This window comes from Borostomias antarcticus (genome assembly GCF_949987555.1).
Source record: "Borostomias antarcticus genome assembly, chromosome: 24".
Classification (NCBI taxonomy): Eukaryota; Metazoa; Chordata; class Actinopteri; order Stomiiformes; family Stomiidae; genus Borostomias; species Borostomias antarcticus.
The window spans coordinates 7,988,461-8,005,441 of record NC_140257.1 but is presented as its reverse complement, the minus strand read 5'-3'; the positions used below and the strand labels follow the sequence as shown (position 1 = coordinate 8,005,441).

The 16,981-nt window shown below is 42.0% G+C and overlaps 1 pseudogene across 1 annotated transcript; it reads left to right on the top strand.

Moving 5' to 3' along the window:
• Positions 1 to 1,201: 1,201 nt before the first annotated feature.
• On the top strand, positions 1,202 to 14,252 carry LOC311325111 (myosin heavy chain, fast skeletal muscle-like; annotated as a pseudogene). The gene is made up of 32 exons: positions 1,202 to 1,408; positions 1,631 to 1,774; positions 1,931 to 2,087; positions 2,346 to 2,373; positions 2,550 to 2,658; positions 2,966 to 3,058; positions 3,274 to 3,337; positions 3,527 to 3,625; positions 4,306 to 4,409; positions 4,548 to 4,686; positions 4,796 to 4,914; positions 5,135 to 5,284; positions 5,513 to 5,683; positions 6,276 to 6,579; positions 6,875 to 6,939; positions 7,179 to 7,266; positions 7,380 to 7,497; positions 7,675 to 7,798; positions 7,883 to 8,019; positions 8,355 to 8,610; positions 8,711 to 8,953; positions 9,047 to 9,223; positions 9,374 to 9,519; positions 9,888 to 9,978; positions 10,206 to 10,595; positions 10,982 to 11,108; positions 12,298 to 12,416; positions 12,685 to 12,881; positions 13,051 to 13,234; positions 13,509 to 13,674; positions 13,831 to 13,955; positions 14,060 to 14,252. The product of its transcript is annotated as a myosin heavy chain, fast skeletal muscle-like (transcript).
• The last annotated feature ends 2,729 nt before the right edge of the window (positions 14,253 to 16,981 follow it).

Below are 16,981 nucleotides of genomic sequence, written 5' to 3'. Positions count from 1 at the left end.
GCTTGCTTGGCAATCTGCAGCAGATATAAGGAGATCCAGAGACCAGCATCCATGGACAGATAGCTTCAGCCTCTGTGGTAAGACCCTCTAACTCTTTGCACTCTTCATTTACACAGTGTTATTAATGGTATCTTAACTCATGTATACAATATATCTCTTTACATTTAACATAAGTGTACTAAATATGTTAAGTTTAACTTTGTATAATGTGTCATGTCCCAGTACACAAGCATGTAAATATATACATACACAATGCATATCAACTCAATTATTCATTTTAAGATCATACAGTAATGCTCATAGATGTGGTGGTGTGCACCCTTTCTTTCTATATACAGTATTCTTGGTTATTTAGAATATCTAATCACACTCGAGTTCCCCATGAGGTAAACTCTTAAACATGCATTTTTAAATTGCAATTTAAAATGTACATAGCATTACACCTTTGTATCATGTACAGTAGGTAGGTTATATATATATATTACAGAATTCGAATGTATGATAATGATGATAATGATCAGTAATATAGTTTGCATTTGAATGATGTATGTAATTCAAGTTGTGTTGTCCCTTTTTGGACTAAATCATGTGTGTACTCACAACAACCAAATCCTTTCCAGTGTCAAATAAGGTTCTATTTCATCTGGGAGGGGAAGACAAGGTGAGATGTTGTGATGCTACATACTAATGCAGACAATTTAAAGTTACCGGGCAGGATTTTATCTAAACTTTATGAACTGAGTAGTGAGATTTATCCTACAAAAATGATTGAATCTTTGGGACATATAATCAATCTTTTGGGCTTAATCATAACCTGACGTGCCAAATGATTTCCTTCGCATAACCATCTGGGAACTCTCTGTTGGAAAGGCAGGCACTTTAAAAAAAATACTTAGCAGGTGATTGAATGAACCATCTGTCTGTAATCGTCTATCATGCGCGAACTTCAACCACTCCTTGCTGTCATGAACCCACCCAGCATGGTTGTATTTAAAATTCCTCAGAACCAATGCTGATTGGCAAGATTGTTTTCTGATATGGCACAAATGGATCTCTATGTATCCAGACTGATTTGCATGAGAAACAGAATGTGAGCTTGTGAAATCAGGATGGTCTAAATATATATATATATATATATATATTTATATATATATATATATATATATATTTACTTGTCTTTTTCTTCCAGTAAACCGCCACCATGAGTACGGACGCGGAGATGGCCCAGTACGGCCCAGCCGCCATCTACCTTCGTAAGGGTGAGAGGGAGAGGATTGAGGCTCAGAGCAGGCCATTTGATGCTAAGAATGCCTGCTTTGTGACTGACAAGGTAGAGCTGTACCTCAAGGCAACTATTGTCAAAAGGGACGCTGGGAAGTGTGATGTGGAAATGGAACTGACTCAGGAGGTAAGTCTATAAACTGACATGTGTTCAGTTGGTTTGCAATTGTACAGAATCAACATGTTTAGTGGATTGTTGCCTTTAAACATTCCTACATACATCTAGGCCTCATTTCTGGTTAATACTTAATTCAGTTTTACCATTAAAGAATATTTAGTCACAACCTGTAGCATTTATTCAAATCTAGTTGAAACTAGTTTTGGCTTTACCCATATTTCTTAATTTAAGGTGAAAACCTTCAAAGATGAGGAGGTCTTCGAAATGAACCCTCCAAAGTTTGACAAGATTGAGGACATGGCCATGATGACCTACCTCAATGAAGCTTCTGTCCTGTATAACCTCAAAGAGCGTTATGCAGCATGGATGATCTACGTAAGAAAGACACAGACATACACCTGCACAAATATATCCCATAATTGCATTCTTATATCTATACTGCATGTTGCCTGTTATATATCTTTTGATATCTGTAGACCATGCATGCACCATAATGTGTCTAATGTCCTGTCTCAATCCCTTCTGATGCAGACCTACTCTGGGCTCTTCTGTGCCACGGTGAACCCCTACAAGTGGCTCCCTGTGTACGACATGGTAGTGGTCAACGCCTACAGAGGGAAGAAGCGTATGGAGGCTCCACCCCACATCTTCTCTGTCTCTGACAACGCCTTCCAGAACATGTTGACTGGTACGAACAATCATTGATGGATGTATGAAAGGATGGATATACAGTATGGAGGGATGGGTTAATGAATGGGCTGATGGATAGGGGGTGGATAGATGGATGGATGGATGGATGGATGTGTGGGTGGATAGATGGATGTATGGATAGATGGATGGCTGGATGAAAGGATTGATGGATGGATGGGAGGAGAGGTTGATAAATGGTATGATGAATGTACTTCATGATGATGCTATTCTTGACACTTCATACATGTCTTTGCAGACAGGGAGAACCAGTCTATCCTGATTACGTAAGTTTAAAATCTCATTAAATTGATTATATTACTTTGTTAGAACTAACTAAGAGTTTGTAGTCAGAATCAATTGTTTCACTGCAGCACTTTAATTATATAACAATACCTATATTTGATTTGAAACTGTCTTCCCTGTAAACTAAAATTAACCAATTTTATTTTCCATAAACCAGTGGAGAATCTGGTGCTGGAAAGACTGTCAACACCAAGCGTGTCATCCAGTACTTTGCCACCATCGCTGTATCTGGGGGTGAAAAGAAGAAGGAGACTGGCAAAATTAAGGCAAGTCCTTAGAATTTCTGGGGTGGCAGTCGCCCTGCAGTTATAAAAGAGAGACAGCTACCAAAAGGTCATTCGTTTTTTCAGGGAACATTGTGGGTTATTTTCTGGCTGCTAGACTGTTGCTGGTTTCAGTAGCCCATTGTGCCCTTGAGCAAAGCACCTAACCCCTACACTGCTTCATTTGAATGTTACTGTGGTAGTATTATGCTGTGCACAAATGTGTCCCCCATCTACCCGTGCAACTCCCTCCCAGAATGTAAGCCTGTCCTTGGCCTGTCTAGTTACTGACAGTGTTTTTCTCTCTCAGGGTTCCCTTGAGGATCAGATCATTGCAGCTAACCCTCTGCTGGAGGCTTACGGTAATGCCAAGACAGTGAGGAACGACAACTCGTCTCGCTTTGTAAGTTTGGGGGGACAAGTTTATAAATTGTGGCATATGCTCTTTCTAATACACTGCCTATTATTATGATGTATACTGTAGTACAACATACTACCAGCGGTACCGTAGTATTACTGTAATTGCCAAAATGTAAATCAAAGTGTAAATACTGTGTGCTACTGTGGCAATTGTATTTATTTTCTGACCCTCTGGTATTTCCTCATGCTGTACATTAGGGTAAATTCATCAGGATTCACTTCCAAAATACCGGCAAACTGGCCAGTGCTGACATTGAAACTTGTAAGTTGGCTTGGATTGCTTCTCAGTTCTTCACTAAATACACAAGGATATTACACCAGAGATTGTTGGCCTAAATGTAAACAAAAACATTAATGTATTCTTATGATGTAATGGCCATGACTGTTGGTTTCCTACTTCAGATTCAAATTGCTCTTGCTCTCTATCCCTCCATTTCTCTCTCTGTCTCAGACCTGCTGGAGAAGTCCAGAGTGAGCTTCCAGCTGCCCGATGAGAGAGGCTACCACATCTTCTACCAGATGATGACCAACCACAAGCCTGAGATTGTTGGTAAGATAAAGCAGAGTGCAAAGAACCAGTGCCAACTAGTGTGTCTTATGGAAATTGTAAGGTAGAGCTTTAGTAAGTAAGATCTTTAAATCACGCCTGAAGAGGCTAATTACTGTCTAGTGTGTAGAGATCACAGTTTTAGACTATTTTGCAACATTTTGGACCCTCTAGTTTTGCCTCGGCTTTTCCTTCGGGGTTATACACAGAACCTTTTGTCACCTTTCAGCTGGTTCACTCAAACACATTAGTATGGGGATGTACCTATACGAGATGCACATGCAATCATAAATGAAAGCCTGTGTAAACAAGACTATCATCCAGCACTTGAGCCAAAAGTCAAAATGTTGAGTACACAAATGAATGCTTTGACAAAAGTGTGCAGTGATGTCCAGCTGCATAGATCTCCTCTATTGCCACACCCCTTTAACAGAGCCCATGATGTTATGATAATATGTTTTGTAGAGAGCTTGTATTCCCGCCATGTTCTCCAGACCCGTGTTGTATACAAACAAAATCAGAAATCCAATGAGAAAGGTGCTCCATTGACAAAGCCCGACCTCAAGCCCGGTGGATCAGCACACAAACACATGATCACTCTGGCACATATCCAGCAAGGAACAATGCAACGTTGTCTTATAAAAGCTGAGTGATTAATGATTTTCATTCTTGTTTCTCCACAGAAATGTCACTCATCACCACCAACCCCTATGACTACCCCATGATCAGCCAGGGTCAGATCACTGTGGCCAGTATCGATGACAACGTGGAGCTGGATGCCACAGATGTGAGTCACTGAAAGTGTTACAAATAAAACAATTGAAAATAAAATGGGTAGCATAAATGCAGAGTAATGAAGTCCATCCACCTGGTACATTTAAATGTATCTTACTTGTTTACATCAAACATTAACTTCCCCCTCCAGGATGCTATTGACATCTTGGGCTTCACCCTTGAAGACAAGCATGGCATCTACAAGCTGACTGGTGCTGTCATGCAACATGGCAACATGCACTTCAAGCAGAAGCAGCGTGAGGAGCAGGCTGAGCCAGACGGCACAGAGGGTGAGTCCCACTTCCAGTCCCAAAATCCTCAAAAATCTCTAGCAAATTCTTTCTTGTTGTACTTGATACAGTACTTAATTATTAAATTGTGATCATTGGATCCCTCTAGTGGCTGATAAAATCAGCTACCTTCTGGGGCTGAACTCAGCTGACTTGCTGAAAGCCATTTGCTACCCCAGAGTGAAGGTCGGCAATGAGTATGTGACCAAGGGTCAGACAGTGCCTCAGGTAAGGCTTATGTCAAGCTTGAAAGCTACACATTTGCTGGAATAACATTATGTAGTGCTTATTTCTTTATACTCAAGATATGCTGTTACAAAGTACTGTAACTGGAATTATCCTTTTCCCATAGCTCTTCTAGAATCAATACAGGGCAAAAAGCAGACTATAAGATAAAGTACATTAGTGTAAGAAAGTGGAACCAACTCATGGCATTGTCATTACACAGGTGAATAATTCAGTGAGCGCTCTGGCCAAGTCCGTCTATGAGAGGATGTTCTTGTGGATGGTCATCCGCATCAACACGATGTTGGACACCAAGCAAGCAAGGAACTACTTCATCGGTGTGCTCGACATTGCTGGTTTTGAGATCTTTAACGTGAGTTCGGTATTGCCATGGGAAATATCAGGGTTTTTGACGATATTTAGGAAAACAAATCCTGTTCTAATATGAATAGATCTAGATTTTGGTTTTGTTTGTTATACATGTATACAGAAAGTGCCTAATCTACCCTAATTAATTACAATTTCCAGTAAATTTAAAGAACCAATATGTGGAGCGATATCTAACCACAAATATTCTCTCTCAAACTCTGTGAAACTACAGTTCAACAGCATGGAACAGCTGTGCATCAACTTCACCAATGAGAAACTGCAACAGTTCTTCAACCACACCATGTTCGTCCTGGAGCAAGAGGAGTACAAGAAGGAGGGCATCGTCTGGGCATTCATTGACTTTGGCATGGACTTGGCTGCCTGCATCGAGCTTATTGAGAAGGTGAAAACTACATGGTTTTGTCTTTGCAAGTAGTGGGTGCATTTTGTGGCTCTGTGCACGGCAAAATTGAATGGGTTCTAAATTGGCCCATGATACACCCCTCCACCGAGTTTCATGAAAGTCACTCTGGGGGTTTTAGTTTAAACCTGGTCTAAGGAATGAATGGAGGTGAATGGCCGGCTCGTGGATCCACCCCATAATTCGGATCCCCTCCAAAATTGAATGGGTTCTATGTTGGTCCATTCTACACCCTTGCACAGAGTTTAAAATTGGTGCAGTAGTTTTTGCGTAATCCTGCTGACAGACGTACTGTACTGTATAGTATGTACACAAAGTAAATCTACTGTATGATCTCTAGCTGGATTTGAAGTTTGATATGTCCATGATTTGTTTGGTTGTAGATTAAATTATCCACAACCATGTGAAGCACCATTTAGGTAATGCTCTACTGGTTCTAAGGCTATCACTACACATCAGCTAAAAAGCGATGAATTTAATTCCCAAGGAGTCATTAGTTAGTATTAGTGAATGTGGTAATAGTTTCTTGTATGTTAACAGACACATGATTGATCAAAATGTGTTTCTTACACAGCCAATGGGCATTTTCTCCATCCTTGAAGAGGAGTGCATGTTCCCCAAGGCTTCAGACACTACCTTCAAGAACAAGCTGTACGATCAGCATCTTGGCAAGAACAAGGCCTTTGAGAAGCCTAAACCTTCAAAGACCAAAGCCGAGGCCCACTTCTCCCTGGTCCACTACGCAGGTACAGTGGACTACAACATCAATGGCTGGCTGGACAAGAACAAGGACCCCCTGAACGACTCTGTGCTTCAGCTGTACCAGAAGTCCTCAGTAAAACTGATGACCGTTCTCTACGTTGCTGCTCCACCTGAAGGTTTGTACATTTTCAATCCCCTTAATGCAAAATGTATGAGTTTTTTCCTCATGGCCATTTTGAGGCTAGTGAGATAAATGATTCAAGTGTTCTGAGTGAAAATGTGTATAGAAACACAAACACAAAAAAAATCTCTAAACATGGTGGATGTGATTACACCAGCATTTTTAAATAGGTTAATCCATTGCACACAATTAATTGATTGTTTATGAATTTACAGTGAAGTTAACATTACTTAACTCGAAATATTTTATCACATTATCATGTATTACTCTTTAACTCTTGATACTCATAGACACCTCAAAGAAAGGAGGCAAGAAGAAGGGAGGTTCCATGCAGACTGTGTCCTCTCAGTTCAGAGTGAGTGAGCTTTTCTATCTCATCTCTTAGGTACATTTGTGATGTTTCATGCCATGATTTTGTCTAATGGTTATTTCTAACAAGCTACTAAACTTGCCATACTTATTAAAATGTATTTACAGAAAGAATAGTTTTACAACAATGATAAACTCACATAAATGCAAATTTGGTCTAGTTGCAATCAAGCTTGTCAAATACATTATGAATGTTATCTGATTGTCTTTGGAACACCCTTACAGGAGAACTTGGGCAAGCTGATGACCAACTTGAGGAGCACCCATCCTCATTTTGTGCGTTGCCTGATCCCCAATGAGTCTAAGACTCCAGGTATAATATAAATCACATTTTACAAATCATTTTACTTCTAAACTGTCACTTAAATATAATCTTAATTTCTAAAAACAAATGAGAAAAAAAAAAATCACCATTATCGTTTCCAGGTCTGATGGAGAACTTCCTGGTTATCCACCAGCTGAGGTGTAACGGTGTGCTGGAGGGTATTAGGATCTGCAGAAAGGGCTTCCCCAGCAGAATCCTCTATGCTGACTTCAAGCAGAGGTACAGATACACAAATGTGTACACGAAAGCACACACACAAACACAGAGTTTTGCATTTGGACATGAATACACACACTAACATACACATGTGCACTCCACCCCCCCCCCCCAACACACACACAGTTTCATCCTCACTCAAAACCAATCTGACTGATGTTCTATATTTTTCCTACACAGATACAAAGTATTGAATGCCAGTGTCATCCCCGAAGGCCAGTTCATTGACAACAAGAAGGCTTCTGAGAAGCTGCTTGGGTCCATTGATGTGAATCATGAGGAATACAAGTTTGGACACACCAAGGTAAGATTCCAGAAACACAAACTCAACTTTACTATCATACTTTTACCTTGTTTACTTCAGCTATGTATTCTACCTGTGCCTCAGGTGTTCTTCAAAGCTGGTCTGCTGGGTGTCCTTGAGGAGATGAGAGATGAGAAGCTTGCTAGTCTGGTAACCATGACACAGGCTCTCGCCCGCGGTTACCTGATGAGGAGGGAGTTTGTGAAGATGATGGCGAGGAGGTGAGAGGGAGCTTATGTCTTTTTAACCTTTGTTTTACCACAAACCTAAATTATTTGTGCAATTTCTCCCCTCAGGGATCAATAAAGTACTACTACTCCTACTACTACTTAGGCCAACAGAAAATATGTTGTACTAGAATATTATAATGTTTTGAATTATACAAATATTATCATCCCTGGTGGACCTAAACTCTGATGGTCATTTTGCTAGAAATATTTTACATATCTACACATTGTATATACATACCTGCATCAGAGGATAGATTGTATTAATCACATCAGATCCATTGCTTATTGACCTTAACATTCACTATGCCGCTCTTTCTTGTGATCAGAGAGTCCGTCTACTCCATCCAGTACAATATCCGCTCATTCATGAATGTTAAGCACTGGCCATGGATGAAGGTGTACTACAAGATCAAGCCTCTTCTGCAGAGTGCTGAGACAGAGAAGGAGCTGGCCAACATGAAGGAGGACTATGAGAAATGCAAAGTCGCCCTTGCCAAGGCTGAAGCTCGCAAGAAGGAGCTGGAGGAGAAAATGGTGTCCATGCTGCAGGAGAAGAACGATCTGGCTCTTGCAGTTGCATCTGTGAGTGAGCTACAGTACACAAGCACATGCATTCAAAAATAATCACCAATATCGAACAGAATTGAACACTGATCTTTTCTCCACTGTGTTTGCCTCCCAGGAAGCAGAGAATCTGACCGATGCTGAGGAGAGATGCGAGGGTCTGATCAAGAGCAAGATCCAGCTGGAGGCCAAAGTCAAAGAGACAACCGAGAGGCTGGAGGATGAAGAGGAGATGAACGCAGAGCTGACGGCCAAGAAGAGGAAGCTGGAAGATGAGTGCTCTGAGCTGAAGAAAGACATTGATGATCTGGAGCTTACCTTGGCCAAAGTGGAGAAGGAGAAACACGCCACTGAGAACAAGGTCTCAAAATCTCAAAATCTGTAATGAAGTTAAGCTCTTCCATTCCCAAATTCTGAACTAACCATCATCTCCTTTCGTTCTTGTCTTGTCCAGGTTAAAAACCTGACAGAGGAGATGGCCGCCCAAGACGAGAGCGTTGCCAAGTTGACCAAGGAGAAGAAAGCCCTGCAAGAGGCCCACCAGCAGACACTGGATGACCTGCAGGCAGAGGAGGACAAAGTCAACACTTTGACCAAGGCCAAGACCAAGCTGGAACAGCAAGTTGACGATGTGAGTCATCTTATAGGATGTCTTGCACATTAGGGGCAGTCCTTCTAACTATGCCTCTTCATGAATCGCTCATTGTTATCCTCATGAATGTTATCAATATTCACCTGTTATAACCAAAGGTGAGTGAAAATCATGTGTTTTGTTCTCCAGCTGGAAGGTTCTCTAGAGCAAGAGAAGAAGCTCCGTATGGAACTAGAGAGAAGCAAGAGAAAGCTGGAGGGAGACCTGAAACTGGCCCAGGAATCCATCATGGACCTGGAGAATGACAAGCAACAGTCTGATGAGAAGATCAAGAAGTAAGTACAAATACTTTTCAGAGATCATTTGAGATATTTGTGACTGATTGAATTATCTTGAATTCCAAGCATCATTACAATGAATGTGGCTTTAGTATTGAATACAAGACTCTAAAAACGTAAATGTGTGCAACCAAAATGTACTGCAGCAATCAATTTGGTCAACATGTTCTTTGACAAGCTGCCCTATCGTGATGATATTTTTTGTCCCTTGGCCCTTATTAAATGTTGTCATAAATTATATCACACAGGACACAGGCAACTAGCACGTCACATTAAAATGGTTGTAGACCCCTGGTGTAGTGAATGGTTTGACTCTGCCCTCACAATAACAGAGTAAATGTTATTGATTCCTTTGTGCTCCATAGGAAGGACTTTGAGACCAGCCAGCTCCTCAGCAAGATTGAGGATGAGCAGTCTCTGGGAGCCCAGCTGCAGAAGAAGATCAAGGAACTTCAGGTACCGTGTAGTTACTGAGCCCTAGTACAGTCATGATCATTATGATTCCTGAAAAAATGATCATACATTTGATAGCGCTGTCCTTGCTTCTGAGACGTTCAGCCGGTTTGACTTTGGGTTGACTTCATCCTTATTTGCCCCCTGTCTTCTACTGAAGACCCGAATTAAAAAGTAAGGACTTTCTTTAACAGCCATGAATACTTAAGAGTATTTAATCTCTACTTTAGGCTCGTATTGAGGAGCTGGAGGAGGAGATCGAGGCTGAGCGTGCTGCCAGGGCCAAGGTGGAGAAGCAGAGGGCTGATCTGTCCAGGGAACTTGAGGAGATCAGCGAGAGGCTGGAGGAAGCAGGAGGCGCCACTGCTTCTCAGATGGAGATGAACAAGAAGCGTGAGGCTGAGTTCCAGAAACTGAGACGTGATCTGGAGGAGTCCACCCTGCAACACGAGTCCACGGCTTCTGCCCTGAGGAAGAAGCAGGCTGACAGTGTGGCAGAGCTGGGTGAGCAGATCGACAACCTGCAGCGTGTCAAGCAGAAGCTGGAGAAAGAGAAGAGCGAGTACAAGATGGAGATTGACGACCTCTCCTCCAACATGGAAGCAGTTGCAAAGGCTAAGGTCAGTGATAATTCATTATTTAGATTTATTACATGCAGTCTCTCCACCAAGCTGAAATAATAGGCACATCTGCATTGTTCCCACAGAGAAGAGAATAGTAGGGTGCCAAAGGAGGCTTGTGAAAGCAAATGTTATTGTAGCTCAACTGATTATTATCAATGCAAACCAGACTCCTTATTCATAGCCAATGCAGTATGTGTGCATTTAATTACATAACATGAGAAACTGGTGTATTCCAAATACATGTTAGGGAATCAATGTCCTTTTCCTTTTTTCCTACATTAATTCATGTAATTACTTGTGTTAAAATGAAAGTGACAGGACTGCACAGTGTAAATAAAGCATAACCCTTTACCGTGTCTGTAAACATGGTGTTTGACCCACAGGGCAATCTAGAGAAGATGGCGCGCACCCTTGAGGATCAGCTCAGCGAGTTCAAGACTAAGAATGATGAGAATAATCGCCAGATCACTGACATCAGCGCACAGAGAGCCAGACTCCTGACTGAGAACGGTAAAATCAAAGAACCAAGAACAAAGATGTATTGCATCTAATTACCAATTTTCAATTCAAACCTTTATTTAGCCGGGGGGCTAAACCAGGGTCTCATTCACAATGTTGCACTGGTTACAACAATCAGTGAACAGTTACACAAACAAGTATAAAAAACCTAAACAAATACACTCATAACAACACAAAACAATAATAATGAATTGAGATAAAATATTTATAATTTTACTAAAGCAAACACGCATCTAATCCAATTTTGTTCATCATTTTTTTTAATTCACCCATTGAGAGGTACGGTATCTAGTTTAAGAGTGTCTTGCAGCTCATTCCACGCTCAGTATCTAAAAGCAGTCTTCCCTAGCTCAGTTTTGACTTGAGATACCTCAAGAACCAATCAGTCCTGGGACCTTGTCTGGCAATGTTCAGAGCACCATGTGATGAGTGATGTCAGATAACTAGGTTGTTTTAGTAAGATCGCTTTGTAAACATACAGGTACAAATGCCGCCTTATCCTAGCGGACAAGGATGGACACCCCACTGACTGATACAGGTTACAATGGTGTGTTCTAAAATGATGACCTGTAATAAAACTAAGTGCTGAGTGATAAACCATGTTAAGCTCATAGTCTAGAACTGACAGGAACGTTGATTTTACTAAAAGCTTTTTTAATTGTCACACAGTTTTACTGTAATTTTCACTCAGCTTTTTTGTCACTCTCAGCTTTTTTGTAATTTCGTCAACATGCATTTTAAAATAATTTTTTTTATCAATCCACTAATAATAGATACTAATAGCAGATAATAGAATTACTTTCCTTAAAGGAGCGTTGTATATAAGCTATATATTTAGTTTAAGCTGCATTTAAAAACGGTTTAAGCTATAGGAGTGAGCCCTGAATGGAGTCAAAGGTTGTAAAATAGACAATTCTCCTTCCATTGACCATGTAGCTGAGTAAAGCACTGTGTCGTCCGCATAAAAGTGCACCCTGCAACCATCTTTAAAAGAGACAATGTTATTAGTTATACACATGTTTAAATTAAAACACACCTTTGATGATTCATGAAATCCATATACTGTACAGATGCATGGTCCACATGATTCAGTTTAATGTATCAGAAGGGGGAAAATCATAAATATAGAAAACACCTGCAAAGTTCTTTGCCTGACGAGAGCTCCATTCATTCCCTGCAGGTGAGTTTGGACGCCAGGTGGAGGAGAAGGAAGCCTTGGTGTCCCAGTTGACCAGAGGCAAGCAGGCCTACACCCAGCAGATTGAGGAGCTCAAGAGGCTTGTTGAGGAGGAGGTCAAGGTGAGGCTCTAAAACAAGTTGAACTATGGAGTCAGGTTCACCAACTATGTCAGTAACTTAATGTGACTATTAGACACAGTTTCTCTCTTATTGAGTCCTTTTTTCGTAGTGTCTTGTTTAGTTTGTCATGGTTCCTCCTATTCTATATGTATGTTACTTATTTCATGTAGTTTTTGATGACTCAATGAAATATGAACTTGAAAGTATACATTTGTGTAGTTATCAGTAAATAGAACTAGAACGCTCTCTTGTTTTCTTCTCCTCCCAGGCTAAGAACGCTCTGGCGCACGGTGTCCAATCTTCTCGCCATGACTGTGACCTGCTGAGGGAGCAGTTTGAGGAGGAGCAGGAGGCCAAGGCAGAGCTGCAACGCGGCATGTCCAAGGCTAACTCTGAGGTGGCTCAGTGGAGATCCAAGTATGAGACTGATGCCATCCAGAGGACAGAGGAGCTGGAGGAGGCCAAGTAAGTCCATGGAACCAGAAGGCCTTCCCCAAGAGACATTATATTGAGTTCCTGTTGGGGAAGTAGGTTGCTAAGAACCCCGATTTCAGGCTCCTTATGGACCTTCTAAACTTTCCAAACTGTCCATCAGGACAGAGCACCTTTACAATGCCTCTTTTGTCCCAAACAGGAAGAAACTGGCTCAGCGTCTCCAGGAGGCTGAGGAGACCATCGAGGCCACCAACTCCAAGTGTGCCTCTCTGGAGAAGACCAAGCAGAGGCTGCAGGGAGAGGTGGAAGACCTCATGATTGATGTTGAGAGGGCCAACGCATTGGCCGCCAACCTGGACAAGAAGCAGAGGAACTTTGACAAGGTGAGAAAGATTATACCACAACTATGTTTGATGTGTGAAAGGATAGTTAATTGGCAATCATTGGTTCAAATGCGTTACCGTATGGCATGGAAGAGGGACCTGAATCAGCAGTTGGAGGGGTTTAGAACAATTTTGACACATCCTACTATTGTGTTGTTGGGTCATACTGTAACTACCTCAATGGCAACCGTAGGCATTATCATTTTCTAACTGTAATTCTAACATTGGCATCAGTGGTAAAGGCTGCTTTGATACATGCTTCCTCCTATTGTAGGTTCTGGCAGAGTGGAAGCAGAAGTTTGAGGAGGGTCAGGCTGAGTTGGAGGGAGCTCAGAAGGAGGCTCGTTCTCTCAGCACAGAACTCTTCAAGATGAAGAACTCCTACGAGGAGGCTCTTGACCAGCTGGAGACTCTGAAGAGAGAGAACAAGAACTTGCAACGTGAGCTAAATGCAGTGCATGATGCAGCATTGAGTATTCTACAGTATTTTTCACAGAACAACTCAAAGTAGTGGAAGGAACTGTTTCTCATTTATTTAGTCAATTGTGCTGTGGATTGGTTATGTTCATGTAAAATGTTTCTGTTTCAAATCACAGAGGAGATCTCTGACCTGACCGAGCAGATCGGAGAGACTGGCAAGAGCATCCATGAACTGGAGAAGGCCAAGAAGACAGTGGAGACAGAGAAGGCTGAGATCCAGACTGCGTTGGAGGAGGCTGAGGTACTTCCAAAATTTGACAAGAAAAGAAGGATACAGTTTTATTTGGAAATAATGAATATTGTCAGGGTTCTTATATAACAAAGAGATTACTTCCATTTATTCAGGGAACACTGGAGCACGAGGAGTCCAAGATCCTGCGTGTGCAGCTGGAGCTGAACCAGATCAAGGGTGAGGTGGACAGGAAGCTGGCAGAGAAGGATGAGGAGATGGAGCAGATCAAGAGAAACAGCCAGAGGGTGATTGAGTCCATGCAGAGCACCCTGGATTCTGAGGTCCGCAGCAGGAACGACGCCCTGAGAGTGAAGAAGAAGATGGAGGGAGACCTGAACGAGATGGAGGTCCAGCTGAGCCACGCTAACCGCCAAGCAGCAGAGGCCCAGAAGCAGCTGAGGAATGTGCAGGGGCAGCTCAAGGTACTGAAAATGTTAGAGAGGAACATAAACCTCTTTCAGGCTAGTACTGCACATCTAGATTGGGTCATCCCCTAGATTTGAAGCTACAGTATGTAACTTGTACACTATGAGCCTGATACAACCTATCTGAGTACGCCCACATTCCCATAAGAAAGATAGAAGAATGCCCTTTGTTGGTGATTGGATCTTGTTCAAGCATGCACACTTAAAACCAGGTGTGGCCACACCTCTCCAAACGTTTTTTCCCCATAGATACACCGATATACAGACAGAGCTGCTAGAGTATTAGACAACAAAGATTGTGTTTAGTAAATAAGATATCATATCTGTGTTTCTAGGATGCCCAGTTGCACCTGGATGATGCCGTCCGTGCCGCAGAGGACATGAAGGAGCAGGCAGCCATGGTGGACCGCAGAAACGGTCTGATGGTGGCTGAGATTGAGGAGCTGAGAGCGGCTCTTGAGCAGACAGAGAGAGGCCGCAAAGTGGCTGAGCAGGAGCTGGTGGACGCCAGTGAGAGAGTGGGACTGCTGCATTCCCAGGTGCTAACACACATACACAGATAAAACCAAGGAATATTTATAATGGAACATATTTTTGAACTTATCATTGTTTCATCCTTCCAGAACACCAGCCTGTTGAACAGCAAGAAGAAGCTTGAGTCCGACCTGGTGCACGTGCAAGGAGAGGTGGATGACACCATCCAGGAGGCCAGGAATGCTGAGGAGAAGGCTAAGAAGGCCATCACTGATGTGAGTCTGGATAAGTTTAATCTGTATGTCTCTTTCACCCTCATCACACTGTACTGTTTGCTAACCTATCTACTTTTACCAGCCATAACAGCTATGCTGATTTACCTAGCAGTACTTCTCCACCTCACCCAAGCTGTGTTCTGTGGTTGCAGGCAGCCATGATGGCTGAAGAGCTGAAGAAGGAGCAGGACACCAGCTCTCACCTTGAAAGGATGAAGAAGAATCTTGAGGTGACAGTCAAGGACCTTCAGCATCGTCTGGATGAGGCTGAGAACCTGGCCATGAAGGGTGGCAAGAAGCAGCTCCAGAAACTCGAGACCAGGGTGAGTTCATAGCAGCGGTAGAATTACCATTTTTATTAGAGTTGCCTTGAATGGGGTAAAATGTTTTTATAGCATGTAATTTATAAAATCTTCTCAATAACCTCATGTTCTCCATGCAGGTGCGTGAGCTGGAGGGAGAGATTGATGCTGAACAGAGGAGAGGTGCAGACGCAATCAAGGGAGTCCGCAAGTACGAGCGCAGAGTCAAGGAGCTGACATACCAGGTAACAACACTCACTCCAATACACTCCGTCATACATATAGCATTTCTCTGTGTGTGTGTGTGTGTGTGTGTGTGTGAACATTATATGTTTTAATTTCCTATCTGCTTCAGACTGAGGAGGACAAGAAGAACATGAGCAGACTCCAGGACCTTGTGGACAAGCTGCAACTTAAAGTGAAGGCCTACAAGAGACAGGCTGAGGAGGCTGTAAGTCATACACTAAAGAGTTCCACCTGGATTGCAGGATTTTAAACTGAAATCACAATGTTTGAGTTCCATTGAAACCTTTAACTAGGGGTTCCGTCCGTGTCAAACACTTGAACTTGATTGAGTTTGCCATTTATAAAGGAAAAAGTGCAGTAGTCAAATGTAAGCCCACCCTCAAATCAAGTAGTTATCATTTTAAATGAAATGTTGTGCACCTTACTACCAAGTAAAATGCAAATTCACTGAGGAGTTATCCTCCTATAAACTTGATGGCCATTCTGCAACAATCTTCAAACTTTGGATGCTGATGTGTCCCTCTCAATATCTCCCAGGAGGAGCAAGCCAACTCCCACATGTCCAAGTTCAGGAAGGTTCAGCATGAGCTGGAGGAGGCTGAGGAGCGTGCTGACATTGCCGAGTCTCAGGTCAACAAACTCAGAGTCAAGAGCCGTGACTCTGGAAAGGTAAAGACCTGATGTTCCATCAAGGCCTGAATCATGTCCTACTGGAACTTCAAACACTACTTCCAAGTCATAGTTAAGGAAAAGTGTACAGTATTTTGTCTAGACCTTTTCAGACATCAACCATACTTTTCTGTCAAAATTAGTTAAAACTCAAAATGTATGTTTCATACAAGCTGGTAAATAATAATGGTATTTTTTTTTTTTTTACTTTCCTTCTTGCAGGCAAAGGAAGCTGAATAAACCTGGCACCTGTGTCAACACATTGCTATGGCTCATAAAATATGATTGTCATGGTGAACATTTGAACATCTTCTGAAATAAAACAAGCAGGCCTGCACCTAATGAATGTGTGGATTTGTGACAAGAACAGCTCAATAGTGTACACAAATATGTAGGCTGGCTATTCAAGCACCATTATTGCAGCTTCTTTATAGCTTCACAAAACACCGCCAGTTACAAAAAAGCAACTCTTTTCAACATTCAACTACAAACACAGAATACTCCCCTGGAAATGGATGATCAATATCACCAACAGTTTTGCAATGACTGTCATGCCATTTTGGCTTGGTGAGGTTGCATTTTCGGTTCTCAAATCATCATTAGCTGTGACTCGTGAACCAATTACTCTGAGAAACTGGCATACT